General features: G+C 38.9%; 1 protein-coding gene and 1 non-coding gene across 2 annotated transcripts in view; both read right to left on the bottom strand.

The window, feature by feature from the left end:
- LOC141588251 (uncharacterized) overlaps positions 1-14,591 on the bottom strand; it is a 69,546-nt gene that overhangs the window by 12,074 nt on the left and 42,881 nt on the right. The window lies entirely within an intron of this gene.
- LOC141588960 (small nucleolar RNA R71) lies at positions 7,578-7,684 on the bottom strand. The gene has a single exon (XR_012519925.1). It is a non-coding gene; the product is annotated as a small nucleolar RNA R71 (small nucleolar RNA).

A 14,591-nucleotide genomic window follows, 5' to 3' on the forward strand; every position in this document is an offset into this window, starting at 1 on the left:
TTGTGGGTGGTGGCTTATGGGTGTTAATCGGTCCTAATGGTGGTGGTAGGGTGGTGTGTGGTGGTCAAAAGTGGCTGGTTTAACCGGGTTTAATTGATTATGCGAAACAGGGGTGTTTGGGGGAGTTTCGACCCGAATTGAGACCCGTTAGGGTCGTGTCGTGATATGGGGCTGGTAGGGTTGACACATATGGGTTGAGTCGACCTAAGTGGTTTTGGGGTGGCCGGAGATGGAGGTTCGTGGTAGTAGTGGCTGGTAAGTGGCGAAAACAGGGGATTAACCCGTGTTTGGGCAGGCGGTTTTCGAGGGGGTTTCTGGTGGTTGTAGGAGGTCTGGGTTGGGGAGGTTTTGGGTGGAAATTATCGAGGGTGGATTGGTGAGTTGATTAGTGGTTGTAGGTGGCGGTGAAGGTGGTGTTAGGTGGTGGTTATGGGCGGGTTTTATGGAGGTGTCAGGTGAGTGTTGTTGATGTCGGGTGGATTAGGGCGTGTTTTTGAGGGTGGCTGGTGACGGTTAAGCTGGTGTTTGGGGGATGGTTGGATGGTCTGTGGTGCAGGGCGGAGGTAGGTAGGTCGGGTGGTGGCTGTGGTGGCTTGTGGTGTCGGGTTTGGTGGGTTTTATGAGGGGTGTTGGTCATGGTTTATAAACCGTGTATAGGGTGATGTGTGTTTGTTTTTGTGACGGGTTTTAATTGTTTAATTAGTTCGGGTGAGCCGGGTTCGTAATTGAATCGGGTTTTTAGTTATCATAAACCTTTAATAATTATAATAAATAATTAATTTGAATAATTAAATAAAATAAATAAATAAATAAATGAATAAGTGAAGTTAGTAATTATAATTGTTGTAATTGTTATTATTATATAGGTGACGAAAATTGTGAAGAGTTTATAATCGGATTTGTGAGCTTTAATTATTGGATTGCGTAATTGGAGTGCTTGCTTGCCAGGTAGGAATTTCCTACTCAGCTCGGTTTTATTGTTAAGTGAATGGATGTTTAAATGTGACGGTTGATGAGACTAAGATTAACAATTATGATTTATTATTGGAATAAAGTATTTGAGTATGTTAAATTGTTGGGTGAGCAGTAAGACGGGATTGTCATTGAGTATTGGATTGTTGGAGAGTTGATTATTTAGTTGAGCATAACATGGAGGGTGTTACTGCCAGTTGTGCATAGCGAGCAATCGTTACTGCCAGATGAGCATAGTAAGTAATTACTACTGCCAGTGATAGTTGTGCATAGTAAGTAATTACTACTGCCAAGTGAGCATGGTACGCAAGTACTACTGCCAGTTGAGCATAGCACGGTGTTAAGGGGGTTGTGCTACTGCCAGAGACGTAAGTGAATTGTACGGATGAAGTGATGAGAATTTGAAGGATGTCTATTTTGGTTGGATTATTATTATTGTTGTTTAGTTTTATTCCTACTCAACCATTGGTTAACGTGTTTGCTTCTGTGTCAAAATAAAATTGATGCCTGCTTTAATTGATGGCATACTGTGGTGAACCATTTAATATTTCCGGCTAAATGGGGAGCAGATTTAAATAGCAGGTTTTGAGTTAGCTGGATATGGGGAGCTTGGGCGTGTGAGCTTTCGGACCTGCAAGAGTCTAGATCACAAATGTAGTTATATCACTTTATTTATTTCCGCTGCGAGTTGTAATTATTTTATTTTAAGTTTTAGTTAGTTAAATTGTAATAAACATGTATTCACTAAAGTTTTAATTTAAAGTACTTTGGTTTGTTGTACTTTGTTATACACTACCTCGGGAAACCGAGATGGTAACAGTCCTATTTATTTGGGAATGTCTAGCTAAAGGCTCCTGAATAAATGGGGGTGTTACATAAACAGTGCAGAGATGGTCAGAAGCCCGGACACAGTAGACGAGCTGCGCGCAAGTGCAAAAATACGTCTGGCTGCCTACAAACAGTCAGTGGCCAGAAGTTACAACAAGAATGTAAAAGTCAAGCTCCTGGAGGTAGAAGACCTGGTTCTCCGAGAGGTGTTTCAAAACACTAAGAATCGAAAGGCAGACAAATTCGCCTACAAATGGGAAGGACCATAACAGGTAGAAGGAGTTGTTGGCCACGTAGCATACAGACTGATGACTATGGACGGTCAAATCATACTACGCCCGTGGAACATACTTCACCTGAAGAGATATTACTTTTAATAATAAATAGATTTTAGCTTTTAGAATGATGTACTACGAAAAGCCAAATCATTTTGAAATAAAATCCGGTGGTAGGCATACCGCCAATTTCATTCCTATTTTTGGTGTCTCTAACTATTTCAAACTTTAAACTGCTATTGAATGGTGTGGTCTGGCAGCGTCCTGGGACCACAATTGCTCTGGTACCCCATGAGATGGCGTCAGGTACTTCACATCATTTTAATAGATTTTCCTATTTTCAGGCTTCTCTAGGTACATCACTCTGAATCCTAGTGTCTATGGTACGTTGAAAGGGTATCTAGCAGGACTGTCAACTGCCAACGCGGGGTGACAACGCACATGGCACTCCAACATGCCTAACCTATTTTTTCCACAAGGAGCACCCTCACCAGGCGGACTGTGGAACATACGAAAGGGAGCCTGGTTAACAGCTGAACACGGTTACCCAGCTACCCCTGATACCACCCCCAGGACGTAGCTCGCACTTATCGCAATTAATTAGGGCCCTAGCATGCATGCACACATACATGGAACGTATGGATCTCTGCGCTACCAGAATCCTGCAGCGTCCTATTGGTCCTAGAATGACGATAAACTTGCCTAAATTACGCCCATGTTGGTTTAAAACGTGATGAACACACCTTGCGTCATGAACAAGGTTAAGTAGTCCAAAATTGCGACAAACGTCTAAATCAGTCGTCAGACTGACACGGCAGCTAGCTGAGTCGCGATCAGCCTTTTCAGGCTGACACGACTGGTCTAAATCAACCTCTCAGGTTGACACGGCCACCACACCTTACATTGCGGCATACGCCTGAATCAGTCAACAGACTGAAACGACTGTTAGCTGAGTCAGAAAGTCATCCTTCTCAGGATGACAGGACTCGTCTAAATCGGCCAGCAGGCTGACACGACAACCTCCTAAACTAAGGAAACCTAAGGAACAAGCACACAGGATATAAGCTAACACTTGCCAAAAGTTAAGGTAAGGGGCATTCCAAAACATGGCCAAAATACGGCCCCAGAGTTTAATCGCCACCTTGGCGGAGGTACCAGAAAAAGTTTAAAAAACTTACAAGTCTGTCACCACTGGGCCAGATGATGTGAACATTATTTGCGCACATTTAGTCCCCTAATTGAACCTATTTTGCATACTTTTATAACATTTCATGACCATTTTATCCGTCAAATGCTTTCTATTTTGCTTTCCTAGTGCATTTTATATGTTTTATAGGAAAGGAGATAATAAGGCGGAAATTCCCGTCTTTGGTGCATATTTGGAAGCTTGTTGACGATATTTGATGGACTAAGTATGAATAGGAGGCAAGAATGATGACCAAGGAAGTAGAAATAAAGAGTATATAGAGGCATCTTAGGCTAAAAAACAAGGATGACGGGAAGGAAGACATTGCAAGAAGAAATTGCTCGAAAACAATACCAAGGGTTGCCCCTTTGGCTCTGAAAGTATGCTAGATGAAACGGCGTCGAAAAATCAAGCGATCTGGGCTTTTGAATCACTCCAATAGTAGTCCGGATGAGAAAATGACGTCCGTTTTACAATCCGAGTTCAAGTAAGGCATGATACTGCTCAACCCGCTCGGGACAAATTCAACCCGCTCGGGTTGAAGCTCAGGATGCTCGTTTTCAGCTCCGGACGAGCGTATTGCTGGACATGAAGTGTTTCCTTGCTACGTGAACCATGATCCGCGCATATTTCTTGAAAGACTAGCAAAAAGGAGACTCGCATCTTTTTTCGAGAGGAGCATTTCCGTACTCAAACTTAGCAATGCTATTTACTAAAATACCCTTACTTAACCTAATGATGCACCACTATATATACCCCATTTGTAATAATCAAATCACCAAGTTCCCAAATTAGAAATTCCTCTTAGATTAGAATAGATTACTCTTTAATCTTTCCACAAATTACGCATTCATCTTTCCTTAATTATTGTTCAACTTTATTATTCAAGTTTATTATTGGGTAATTAAAGATTATTGGGTTATTATTGGAGAATTGACAATTCTTCATCAATCAATCAAGTTTCTTCTATTATTCTTTGCTTTATTATTTGGATCATCTTAAGTTGGTATAGTTCTTTTACCCTTTACTCTTTATTGTTTATTTCCTCATTCTCTTATCATGTTTACACTTGTTGTGATGATTGACACCATTAATGACATGTTTACCATGATAATAAGTGAGTAGTCTCTTAACTAGGATTAGTGGGTAATTAGGGGAAACCAACATGGGATTAATCATGCTTAATCTAATATGTTTTCATAATTAAATTGCTTGCTTGTTGTGATGTCAACCTATGCACATGTTATGTTTGATGAAATGCTAAGCCTATGAATCCTTGCATTTTTACCCATCTCTTATCTAGTCACAAGACTTGTAAGATATAAACCAACTCGAGTCTTGTTAGACCATGCATAGAAGTAGAATAGGAGGAAATTAAGTCGACTTGTAAGTGTTGTACAATCTAATCGATTCGGCTCCGGGACCCAACTCTTCCTATGAACCGTAAGACATAAACCAACTCGGTTCCTTTACAACATTAATTGCTTACAATTTTGTAAACATGTTTGTATGATCAACACCATGAATCCCCTCTGACCCCATGACATCCTAGTTCTTTTAGTCATTTGTTTACATTTCTTAGTTCATTGTTTGCTTTACTTTATTGCTTGCATTAGTCTAGGACACAACTACGAACCCAAACAAATTGTGACACTAGCATAAATTGAGATAGATAGACTAGAACCCAAAGCACACCATCCCATGGATCGACCTCGACTTACCACTAACTAGTTGTTTGTTGAGTATTATAAATGTGTTTGATTTGGTGTACAACGACACGCTCATATCAAAATGGCGCCGTTGCCGGGGACAGTGTTATGTGATTAAGTTATTACTTGTTTGTCTATTTTAATTGTGCTTTAACCGTGAGGGACTTGTTCCTCAACGTTCGTTTTTACTGTTTTATTGTAGTTTCCATGTTTGTAGTTATATCTTTATCTTGGCTATGATGATGACCCAAGACTTGGTACATGGAGTATGTGGTGGATCTTTTGAGTATGACTATGGGTATGGGGAGTTTGAGGATTAAGTCAACACAAACCTACCTTACTACTCATACAATGAAAATGCTAACTACTTGATGCGTGTCTTTTATATGATGTTTTACACCTCATTTTACACGCATTTCAGAGCTCAATTATGTAGTTTATGCTATTATTTGCCCCATTTGGTCTACTTTCGTATTTTTATGTAATATTGCAGATTTATGCGGAAATGAGTAGATATTGAGCTAAATCCGTCCCCGAGTACCTTGCATTGCATTTGACATGAAGTACTTACACAAGAAACGAGCTTGGTGCACATTTCGAGGCCTGAAAACAACTTTGTGAAGAATTTAGAAGCGGACTACCAGTTATGGAAGTCGATCGACTGGTGTTCATGGTCGATCGACCAACTCACGACTTACAGGAGCTACTGTTCAGCATAGTTCAGTCGATCGACCGGCTGCTATGGTCGATCGACCAAACCGTTAATTCTGACGTGAATTAATAGAACGAGATTTCCAAAGCCCATTGTATATTAGGTTTAGGAATAAGTGTTACGCGATATTCTATATAACGTAACCTAGGTTTTCAGAATAAGATCAAGCTTTAATCCAGTTTTTATTCAGTTTTTAGTTTATCATTGATAATTAGGGATCTTAAGATTATTGTTCTTTCATTAATAAAGTTCTCTTTTTGCATTCGGTTTTGATCTTTCCTCTACAATTCCTATATACGGTATTCCTATGTTCTTATATTCAGTTTTATTGCTTTCGTTCGTAGTATAGAATTGCTAGGTTAGATCTCCCGAAGCCAATTTATTGTTTTATGTTAATCATTCGTTTAATCAATTTGCGCATGAATTTGAATGTTTTAATTGTTAAGTAAATATTGCTGTCATTATTTCCAGTATGAGTAGCTAAATCCCTTGTGCTAGGATGTAGGGAATCTGTAGCGTAGGCGGCATTAGAATAGTAGACCTAGATCGCGCCACGGTCGATCGACCGCACACCTTGGTCGATCGACTGGCCACGAGAGATATGCTTCGTTTTAATTAATTTAATTTCCAAATTTGACGAATCGAGTGCACGCGACTAGTTGAATGTTTAGGAATTGACCGACCCAATAAAGATCGAAAGATAGGGAAGGGAAATAGCCTACCTAATTATGACGACTAGATTAATGAGATCGAAAGATGAGTTAATTTAGCCTTTTTAGTAACTTTTCAGGACGGAAGTTAGTATTAGTGATATTAGGGACCTGTAGCTAGATCGAAAGATGCTACCTGTTAAGAATGGACCGAGAGGACTTCTTATTTTCCCTCTCACGTGATTGTTTTAGACCTACCTAGTATACTGCCGCTGAAACTACAATGAACCGACCATATAAGCACCTTTTTAATATCTGTTTTCAACTATTAGCTTAGTTTACTTTTCATTCATTGCCATTAGTATAGAACAATTCAATCAAATCAAACCCCCACACACTGTTACCTCAAGACTAAAATCAGACAACTAATAATTGCATCGCCTCCCTGTGGTTCGACCCTGACTGCCACTAGCTATAGTAGTAGTTTGGACTATAAATATTATTTTTGGTGCAAACAACGACAGGCATCAAATTTTGGCGCCGTTGCCGGGGAGGCAATTGTTTAAATTTTTAGTTTTTTTATTTTTAGTCTTTTTCTTAGTTTAATGGACATCTGTTCCTTAAACTATTCTCATATTCTACTTGTTGTTTCTTCTTATGCGCAGGTCACAGGGTGGTGAATTACTACCGTTCAATCCTGAGATTGAGAAGACTTTGCGTGAGTTGAGTCGATCATCTAGAGTATTGCCGACAGAGGAAGAGCTGAGTACTCTGGCTAGTTACTACGAGAACGCATTATTTGAGGAGGATCCACCTTCATCTCATGTTTCCACTTCTTCAGCTGAGACCGTCACATCTCCAGACATGGCTGAAGAAGCGAGTATAGCCAGTCACTCTGAGCCAACCGCTGAGAATCTCTATAAGGGATTCGCATTACCAGGGACGGATAGAAAATTCGAGCCGAAGCCGTCCTATATCAACTTGATTGAGAGAAACCAATTCGGGGGAGCTGCAAATGAAGATGCAGCTAAGCACATGGAGACATTCATTGATTATTGCTGTTCCATACCCCCACCAACCGGTGTGACCCAAGACCAGGTGAAGGAGACTATGTTCATATTCTCTCTTCGTGATGGTGCAAGGGAGTGGTACCGAGACCTGGATCGAGCTGCTCATGGGATAACGGACTGGAATTCGCTGGCCCTGGAATTCTACAAGAAATATTTCTCTGCCTCGAAGATGAATGCCATTAGAGCTCAGATCACGAGCTTTAAACAGGGTCCTAATGAGAATTTTTATGAGGCATGGGTCCGTTTCAAGAAGCTGGTGCGAACTATTCCGCACCATGGGTTCGAAAAATGGAGCCTATGCAATCAATTTTATAATGGGCTCTATGACGATCAGAGGGCTATCCTAGATGCAGCAGCTAATGGAAGATTCCAGGAGAATGTGGGAGACACTAAGGGGTGGAAAATTATTGATGATTTGGCCACCCATAAAGCTGAGTATGGAAATTCCAGAGGAAATCAAAGGAGGAGTGCTGAATCCCCTTCTGTAGCTGCATTAGAGGCTCTTACGGCAAGATTTGATAAGTACGAGTTGGGAGGAGCTTCAAAAGGAGAGATCTATCATGTGAATGCTGTTTCAGACGGTCCTTTCGTCTACAAGAGATGTGGAGGAGAAGGACATGTTTTAGACAACTGCAGCATTTCCTATGAGTCTTGTGCTGCCTTTCAACATTATAGGCAGACAAACACTTATTTTGAGCCGAATGTCCATCCGAACTTGAGGTGGAGTAGCCAAAATGTCTTAAATCTGACTCCACCTCCACAACAGCAGCAGCAGCAGACTTATGTTCCCCCTCATAAGCAGCAGCAGCCATATCAAAAGCCTCCATATGTTTCTCAGCAGCAGCAGCAGCAGTCCCAAGGCTCCGAATTTGCCAAATTAAAAAATTTGTTGCTGAAAGAGTCTCAAGCTAGAGAGGCCGGGATGAAAATGTTGGAGAGCCAGATTGCTCAATTGGCAAGCAAGAATACAACTCGAGCTCCGAGACATTTACCGACGCAGACTGATCAAAAGGAGACCCTTAATGCAATTACTTTGAGGAGTGGGTCTACCCTTGATGGACCCGCTATGGTCGAGGATGTCGCTGAAAAGGATGAGGCGGAACCGAGCATGACAAAGGCCGTGGTAAACAGTGGGAAGAAAAAGACGTTTGCCAGGTATGTCAGTCGATCGACTGACATACCCGTCGATCGGCAATCGCGAAAGATACAACTCGTTTCTGTAGAAGTCGATCGATCGGCCCGACATTCATGGTCGATCGACTGACAACGCTGCTGATGGTGAGTCTTTTCGTCCTCCAATGCCAAATAACTTGAGGGAGCACTTATTTCGGGGTACGACTACTCCGAAAATATTGAGGCAAGACCGAAATGCTGATGGGTCAGTTCCAGTTCTGAAATATGATCCGATGACGATTAATGGCTCATTTTTGAGACGGTCTGAAGAAGGGTCAAGCTACAACAAAAAGAAGGTAGTGGATTTTCAGCCTAAATCAACCGATGCCGGCATGAGAGACCTAGAGGAGAGGGCTAAGTTACTTCTTTCAGCCCCCTATCCAGAGAGATTGGTGCCGATGAAGGAACATGTATCGTTTAACAAATTTGAAAATGTTATTCGTAGCTTAAACGTACAAGTTCCTTTTCTTGAGCTAGTTAATCAAGTGCCTGCTTACATGAAATTTATGAAGCAACTTTTGTCTAAAAAGAAGTCACTTGAAACTGTACAATATGTCGCACTAACTGAGGAGTCATGTTCTTATTTGACCCATACTGCACCCCATAAGCTAGAAGACCCAGGTAGCTTTTCCGTTCCTTGTAATATTGGCACCTTTTCCATTGAGAAGGCCTTGTGTGACCTAGGAGCCAGTATTAGTGTCATGCCCTTGAGTCTTGCTAGGAAGTTGAAATTGACTAGGTTTGCAGTTACCAACATGATAGTACAGATGGCCGATCGTTCTGCGGTCCAGCCTATAGGAGTCTTAGAGGACATTCCTGTGCAAATAGGAAAGTTCTTTTTCCCTATCGACTTCATTGTACTAGATATGCCCGAAGATGCCCACATACCTATCATTTTGGGTAGACCATTTCTGCACACTGCTGGTGCAGTTATAGATGTTGGTTCAGGGACTCTGACTTTCAAAGTCGGGAAACACTCCATTGTTTTTGCCCAGACAGCTAAGAAGAAAGACCCCATGTGGCCAGTCACCTGTAATACGGTTTCTGAAAAGAAATCCTATTTTGTGCTTTCTGATATGCCTATCTCTACACCTATTCCTGTTGTAACACCTCCGCCCCAGATTGGGAGCAAATTGGAGGAGGATTTTTCTGTTTTGGATATTACAGGAGCTAGTTTGGGGAAGGAAGAGCCGCATGTTGCTCCAGCGGTGAAGGAGCCAATCGTTCAAAGAGGCGGTTTAGGATGTCTTAGCTATGGCACAGATGAGGAGCCTGATGAGGAGCCAGTCAAAGTAAGAGAGTCCGACTTGGACTTTGATGATCCAGAAGAAGTTATTGATTGTGGAAATGCTGAAGTTGTTGATCCATTGAGTTCTGCAGATGTTGAAGTTGAGAAGAGTGCAGCTGAGAAGATGAGCACTGTAGAGGCTACTTCTTGGAGCCAAAAGCCGAGCAAGTGGGCCATTCCGTGGCCGTTCTTGATCAACTATTAGTTGATCAAATGCTTTACCAAACATTTTATTTGCTTTCGTTAAACTCTCTTTTTATTGCTTTTGTGTGCGCGAGACTTCGCATTTTAATAAGTTTGCTCAGATTTTAAATACTTTAGTCAGTTACTTTGGGTTTTGTGCAATTTTGGGCATGTTATTATGTGTATTCGCAGGTTTGTAGACCTTGATAGCTTAATTTATTGAGCTAATTGAAGAAATCAGAACTTACAAAGGGTTTTCCATCGATCGACCGCGGTGGTCGATCGACGAGCTGCGACTTCCGGAGCTTACATTCTGTTCACCTTGGTCGATCGACTGGGTGATGTGGTCGATCGACCACCCTGCGCTGCTGTACCTGTTTTTCGATCATTCCCCTGCTGTGTTTGGTCGATTTGCGGAGTTGAGGGAGTATTTACTTCACTCTTTTCTCCGACTCATTTCCGTTTTCTTCCGTTTCTTTATTTTACACAAAATTTTGCGTTTCAATAATTGTTTTCTCATTTTACGCGTGGTATTTTCTATCTTTTCAGGTACTTATTGGTAGCACTGCTGGTTACTGAAACCTCCTAGCTCACGCTGGTTTGGGGAGGTTTCCTTTTGCTGCGCTTAAAGTCTTGTGAGTTTTCCGAGTCCTTATTTCATGTCTTATGTAGTTAATTTTCGCAAATTCCCGTTTTCCTTTTATTTCATTACATGATTTTGCACAATGGGGACATTGTGTGATTTGGTTTGGGGAAGGGCTTTGCGTTGCATTTCATTTGCTTGCATTCACGTTTACAATTTTGTCTTGCATTGTTACTTATTTTCCCTCATATATACAGAAAATTCAAAAAAAAAATTGACAAATTTCAAAAAATTCAAAAAAATTTCACGTTTATTTTAGCATATAGGACGAGTCGGAACGATAGTATTTCAATGATGATATTGCATTTTCAGGTGTTTTATGCTTAAGCCTTGCTAATTGACATGTTTTTAGTAGAATCATTTGCATAGTCTACGAGTTTTCGTTAAATTTCTTGCTGAACTTGAGACTTGACTTAGATTTTTGGAAAACTATTTATATATTCTGAGTTTTAGAGCCTATAACTGGTGTCATTCATGACCAGTTTATCTAGGATGTGAGTAGTACGCCTTATGAGACATGTTACATAAATTTGCATAAATATGAACTTAATCTGCTTAATACCTGTGTGCATTCAGTTTGTGGTTTGTTGACACATGTGGAAGAGGTATCCTTTATTCTTTTTACCCATAAGCTCCACACTGCCAAAAATACCCTTTTTGTCCCGTTACTACATCCTACATTTAGCCTGCCCTTGTCAAGCTAGTAGTTTATGTTCTTGGGATTGTTACTACGTTTTTGGTAGTTAATGCTCATTTTGAGATGTTGTTGGGAAAATGAAAAGAAAGGAAAGAAAACAAAAAAAAAAAATAGAATTGAAAAAGAAAGAAAAAAAGAGAAGAAAAATGATTCGAAAAAGAGGAAAGAGAAACGCATGTGTACTGTAGAGGACGGTCGATCGACTGGATTCATTGGTCGATCGACTGATGCCCGAGAAGAGAAAGAAAATCAAATCGCATAATTCAAAGCCTTTATTAAATGGCGATTTTTGCTCCCATGCTGTATTTCTATCTTATGGGGAGCTGATTTATTATGGAGATTGTGAGATTTGTGCTTGATATTAGCATCGATTCGATTGAAATTTTGAGCAAGAAGTTGGATGTTGTTATAATTTGGTTCCCTTAGTTACTAGCTTTGCTTTTAACTCTGTTTTTATCCAAATTTATCTTAGGCTCTTCTTACCCATTACCTCACATATCCATATTTACCTCGGCATGTGTCATGGTCATTTGATTGGTTGGAATGCATATGTACGGTTTTAGAGATTATTTTCATATTAGATTGCAGGCTTGTTCTTATAGGTCGTAGTTAGGTGAGTGTCACTACAAAATGAATTCTTTCTATCTTTACATTATTCACCTGTGCTTATGTGTGATATGAGCGACCCGTGAGAGTCCGATTTGATAAGTCTCTACAGTTGACGGTTCAGCAGTTTTTAACGACTTCATAACTCGTTTGCATGATTCTTATTCCTGATTGATTGTTAGTTGTGGCATTAAAATGGTTTAGGCTATTCAGTTTGCATTTCGCTCTGAGATTGAACTCGTTCCATTAGGTTTTTAGGATCGAGTCTAGTTCTTGCTTGGGGACAAGCAAGGGTTTGGTTTGGGGAAGTTTGATACGTGTCTTTTATATGATGTTTTACACCTCATTTTACACGCATTTCAGAGCTCAATTATGTAGTTTATGCTATTATTTGCCCCATTTCGTCTACTTTCGTATTTTTATGTAATATTGCAGATTTATGCGGAAATGAGTAGATATTGAGCTAACTCTGTCCCCGAGTACCGTGCATTGCATTTGACATGAAGTACTTACACAAGAAACGAGCTTGGTGCGTATTTCGAGGCCTGAAAACAACTTTGTGAAGAATTTAGAAGCGGACTGTTAGGAAATGTGTCCTCAACAATAGTGCGATCACATGATTTAAATATCATTATTAAATCTCATTACAAGAATACGCTTGGGATGATTCTATTATATATAGTCAACTGACCAACATTTATCGGTAATGATTGGCTGACTAGAGTTTGACATTACTGTCGTTTGACGGTGGTAGTCAGTTGATCCCTTGAGGTCACACCTAAAGGACGATTCCCATAATAGAAAAGATTAATTAATTGTATGACAATACGAGTTAATTAATTCCTTAAAATTGACTAAAAGGTAGTCGAACAAAATATTTAGAGAGAGTTCGAGTTTTGAACTCAAGGCGCGGAAATTATTATTTTTATTATGCGATAATTGAATAGTAATTTATTTGAGACAGGAATTAATAGTTAAGCGGTTAATTATTAAATTTGTACTAATCGATTAATGTGATTAATATTGGTACGTAAAATATATGTGCAGTTGTACACGTATATTTGCGGAGTGATGTTAGACGAAATTAATTGGGAATTATTTAAAACATGACACGATGTTTAAAATAAATTACACGTATTTGTGCGACAAATATAAGAACCAAAATGGACCCGTAAATGGTTCATTTTGGACCGTGTAAAATGTGCCTTGAATTGTGTGCACTAGACAAAATTAGACACACATGAGACAAGCCATTGTTTTTGATTGGCTTTTGTCTTTTCCATAATTTTTCTCTAATCCATGCCAAAAGCTATTGGGCATAAATAACATCAAAATTGCACTCCCCATGCTCCTCTCTTTGAACCGTTCCTCCCTCATCTTTTAGGAGTGTGGTGTTTTTCATTTTTCATATGTTTTGAAAAGGAAATACTCTAACTTCTCTCTAAATACATAAAATTGTTTTTATGGAAATTTGTTCTTAATTTCTAATATATTCTCAAGATTACAAATGTAGTAATCATAAAATATTAGAATAATTTTAAGGTTACTTATATTATTATCTAGTTAATAATAGTGTAAGGATTATGGGATTAGTCTTGGGTGCAACTAATTGGAGGCATTCTACTTTGAGTGCTTGGAGGATCATCCTAACATATGGAAAGCTCAAGATTAAGTGGAGAAAGGAGTTCTCCACTTGTGCCCTTTATGATCCGATTTTTATGGTGAGAAAATTATTTTTCTTCCTTAAATTGTTTATAACTTTGCATGCATAAGATCACTTTTAATTTTATGACAAATTAAAATAAAACATATATGAATATGTTAAGTATATAGATCTACTTTTCCTTCAATCGGTATCAAGAGCCAAGGTTGTTTGCATGCAAATCGGTTAAAAGTTTTTCCGAGTTATAAAGATTAACATATAAAACTTGTAAATTTTGTGTTATTATGATATATCACGAAATTAATTCATGCATGTTAAAATTTCTGGTCCTAAAATGTTTTAGGATATTTTGGTTATATTTACGGATTTTTATTGTTCATTTTATACAATAATGACATTTAAATATAATTTTATGAGTAAAAATGTCATTTTCGGTCTAAAATTAGCTATACTTCGAATTTTCCAGTGATTTTTGGATATGTTGTCACATATATTATTTTGAGATAACCTGTAAATTTTCATAATTTTTGGACTTGTTATGCTCGAAAAATGGTTTTTTTATTATTAAATTAGGATTTAGGTGAAAAATAGGTTAATATGATTTAAATTTCGAATCTGGTCATAGAAATTTAATATGTTGTCACATGCAATTTTAAAAGATGTGTGTAAAATAATGGGCTATAGTGAAGTTTTTTTTCCTTAATTTATGGATTTTTGAAGAAAAATAGCATAAATAGTGACATTATTAGTGAAAAATTAATAAAACATAATCTATGACTAAGGAAAAACGTCCAATGTTGCATTTTATTATCTTTTTCAGATCTAAAATTGAAAAGTTAATGAATATAATTTTTCCCATGTTTTTATGATTATTTTAGTTAAAATCGATAAACCGCAACATTGTTTTTCCTGAAAATTTCGAAATTTTTAACCTAA

The sequence above is a fragment of the Silene latifolia genome, chromosome 6 (assembly GCF_048544455.1).
Source record: "Silene latifolia isolate original U9 population chromosome 6, ASM4854445v1, whole genome shotgun sequence".
In the NCBI taxonomy this organism is placed as follows: domain Eukaryota; kingdom Viridiplantae; phylum Streptophyta; class Magnoliopsida; order Caryophyllales; family Caryophyllaceae; genus Silene; species Silene latifolia.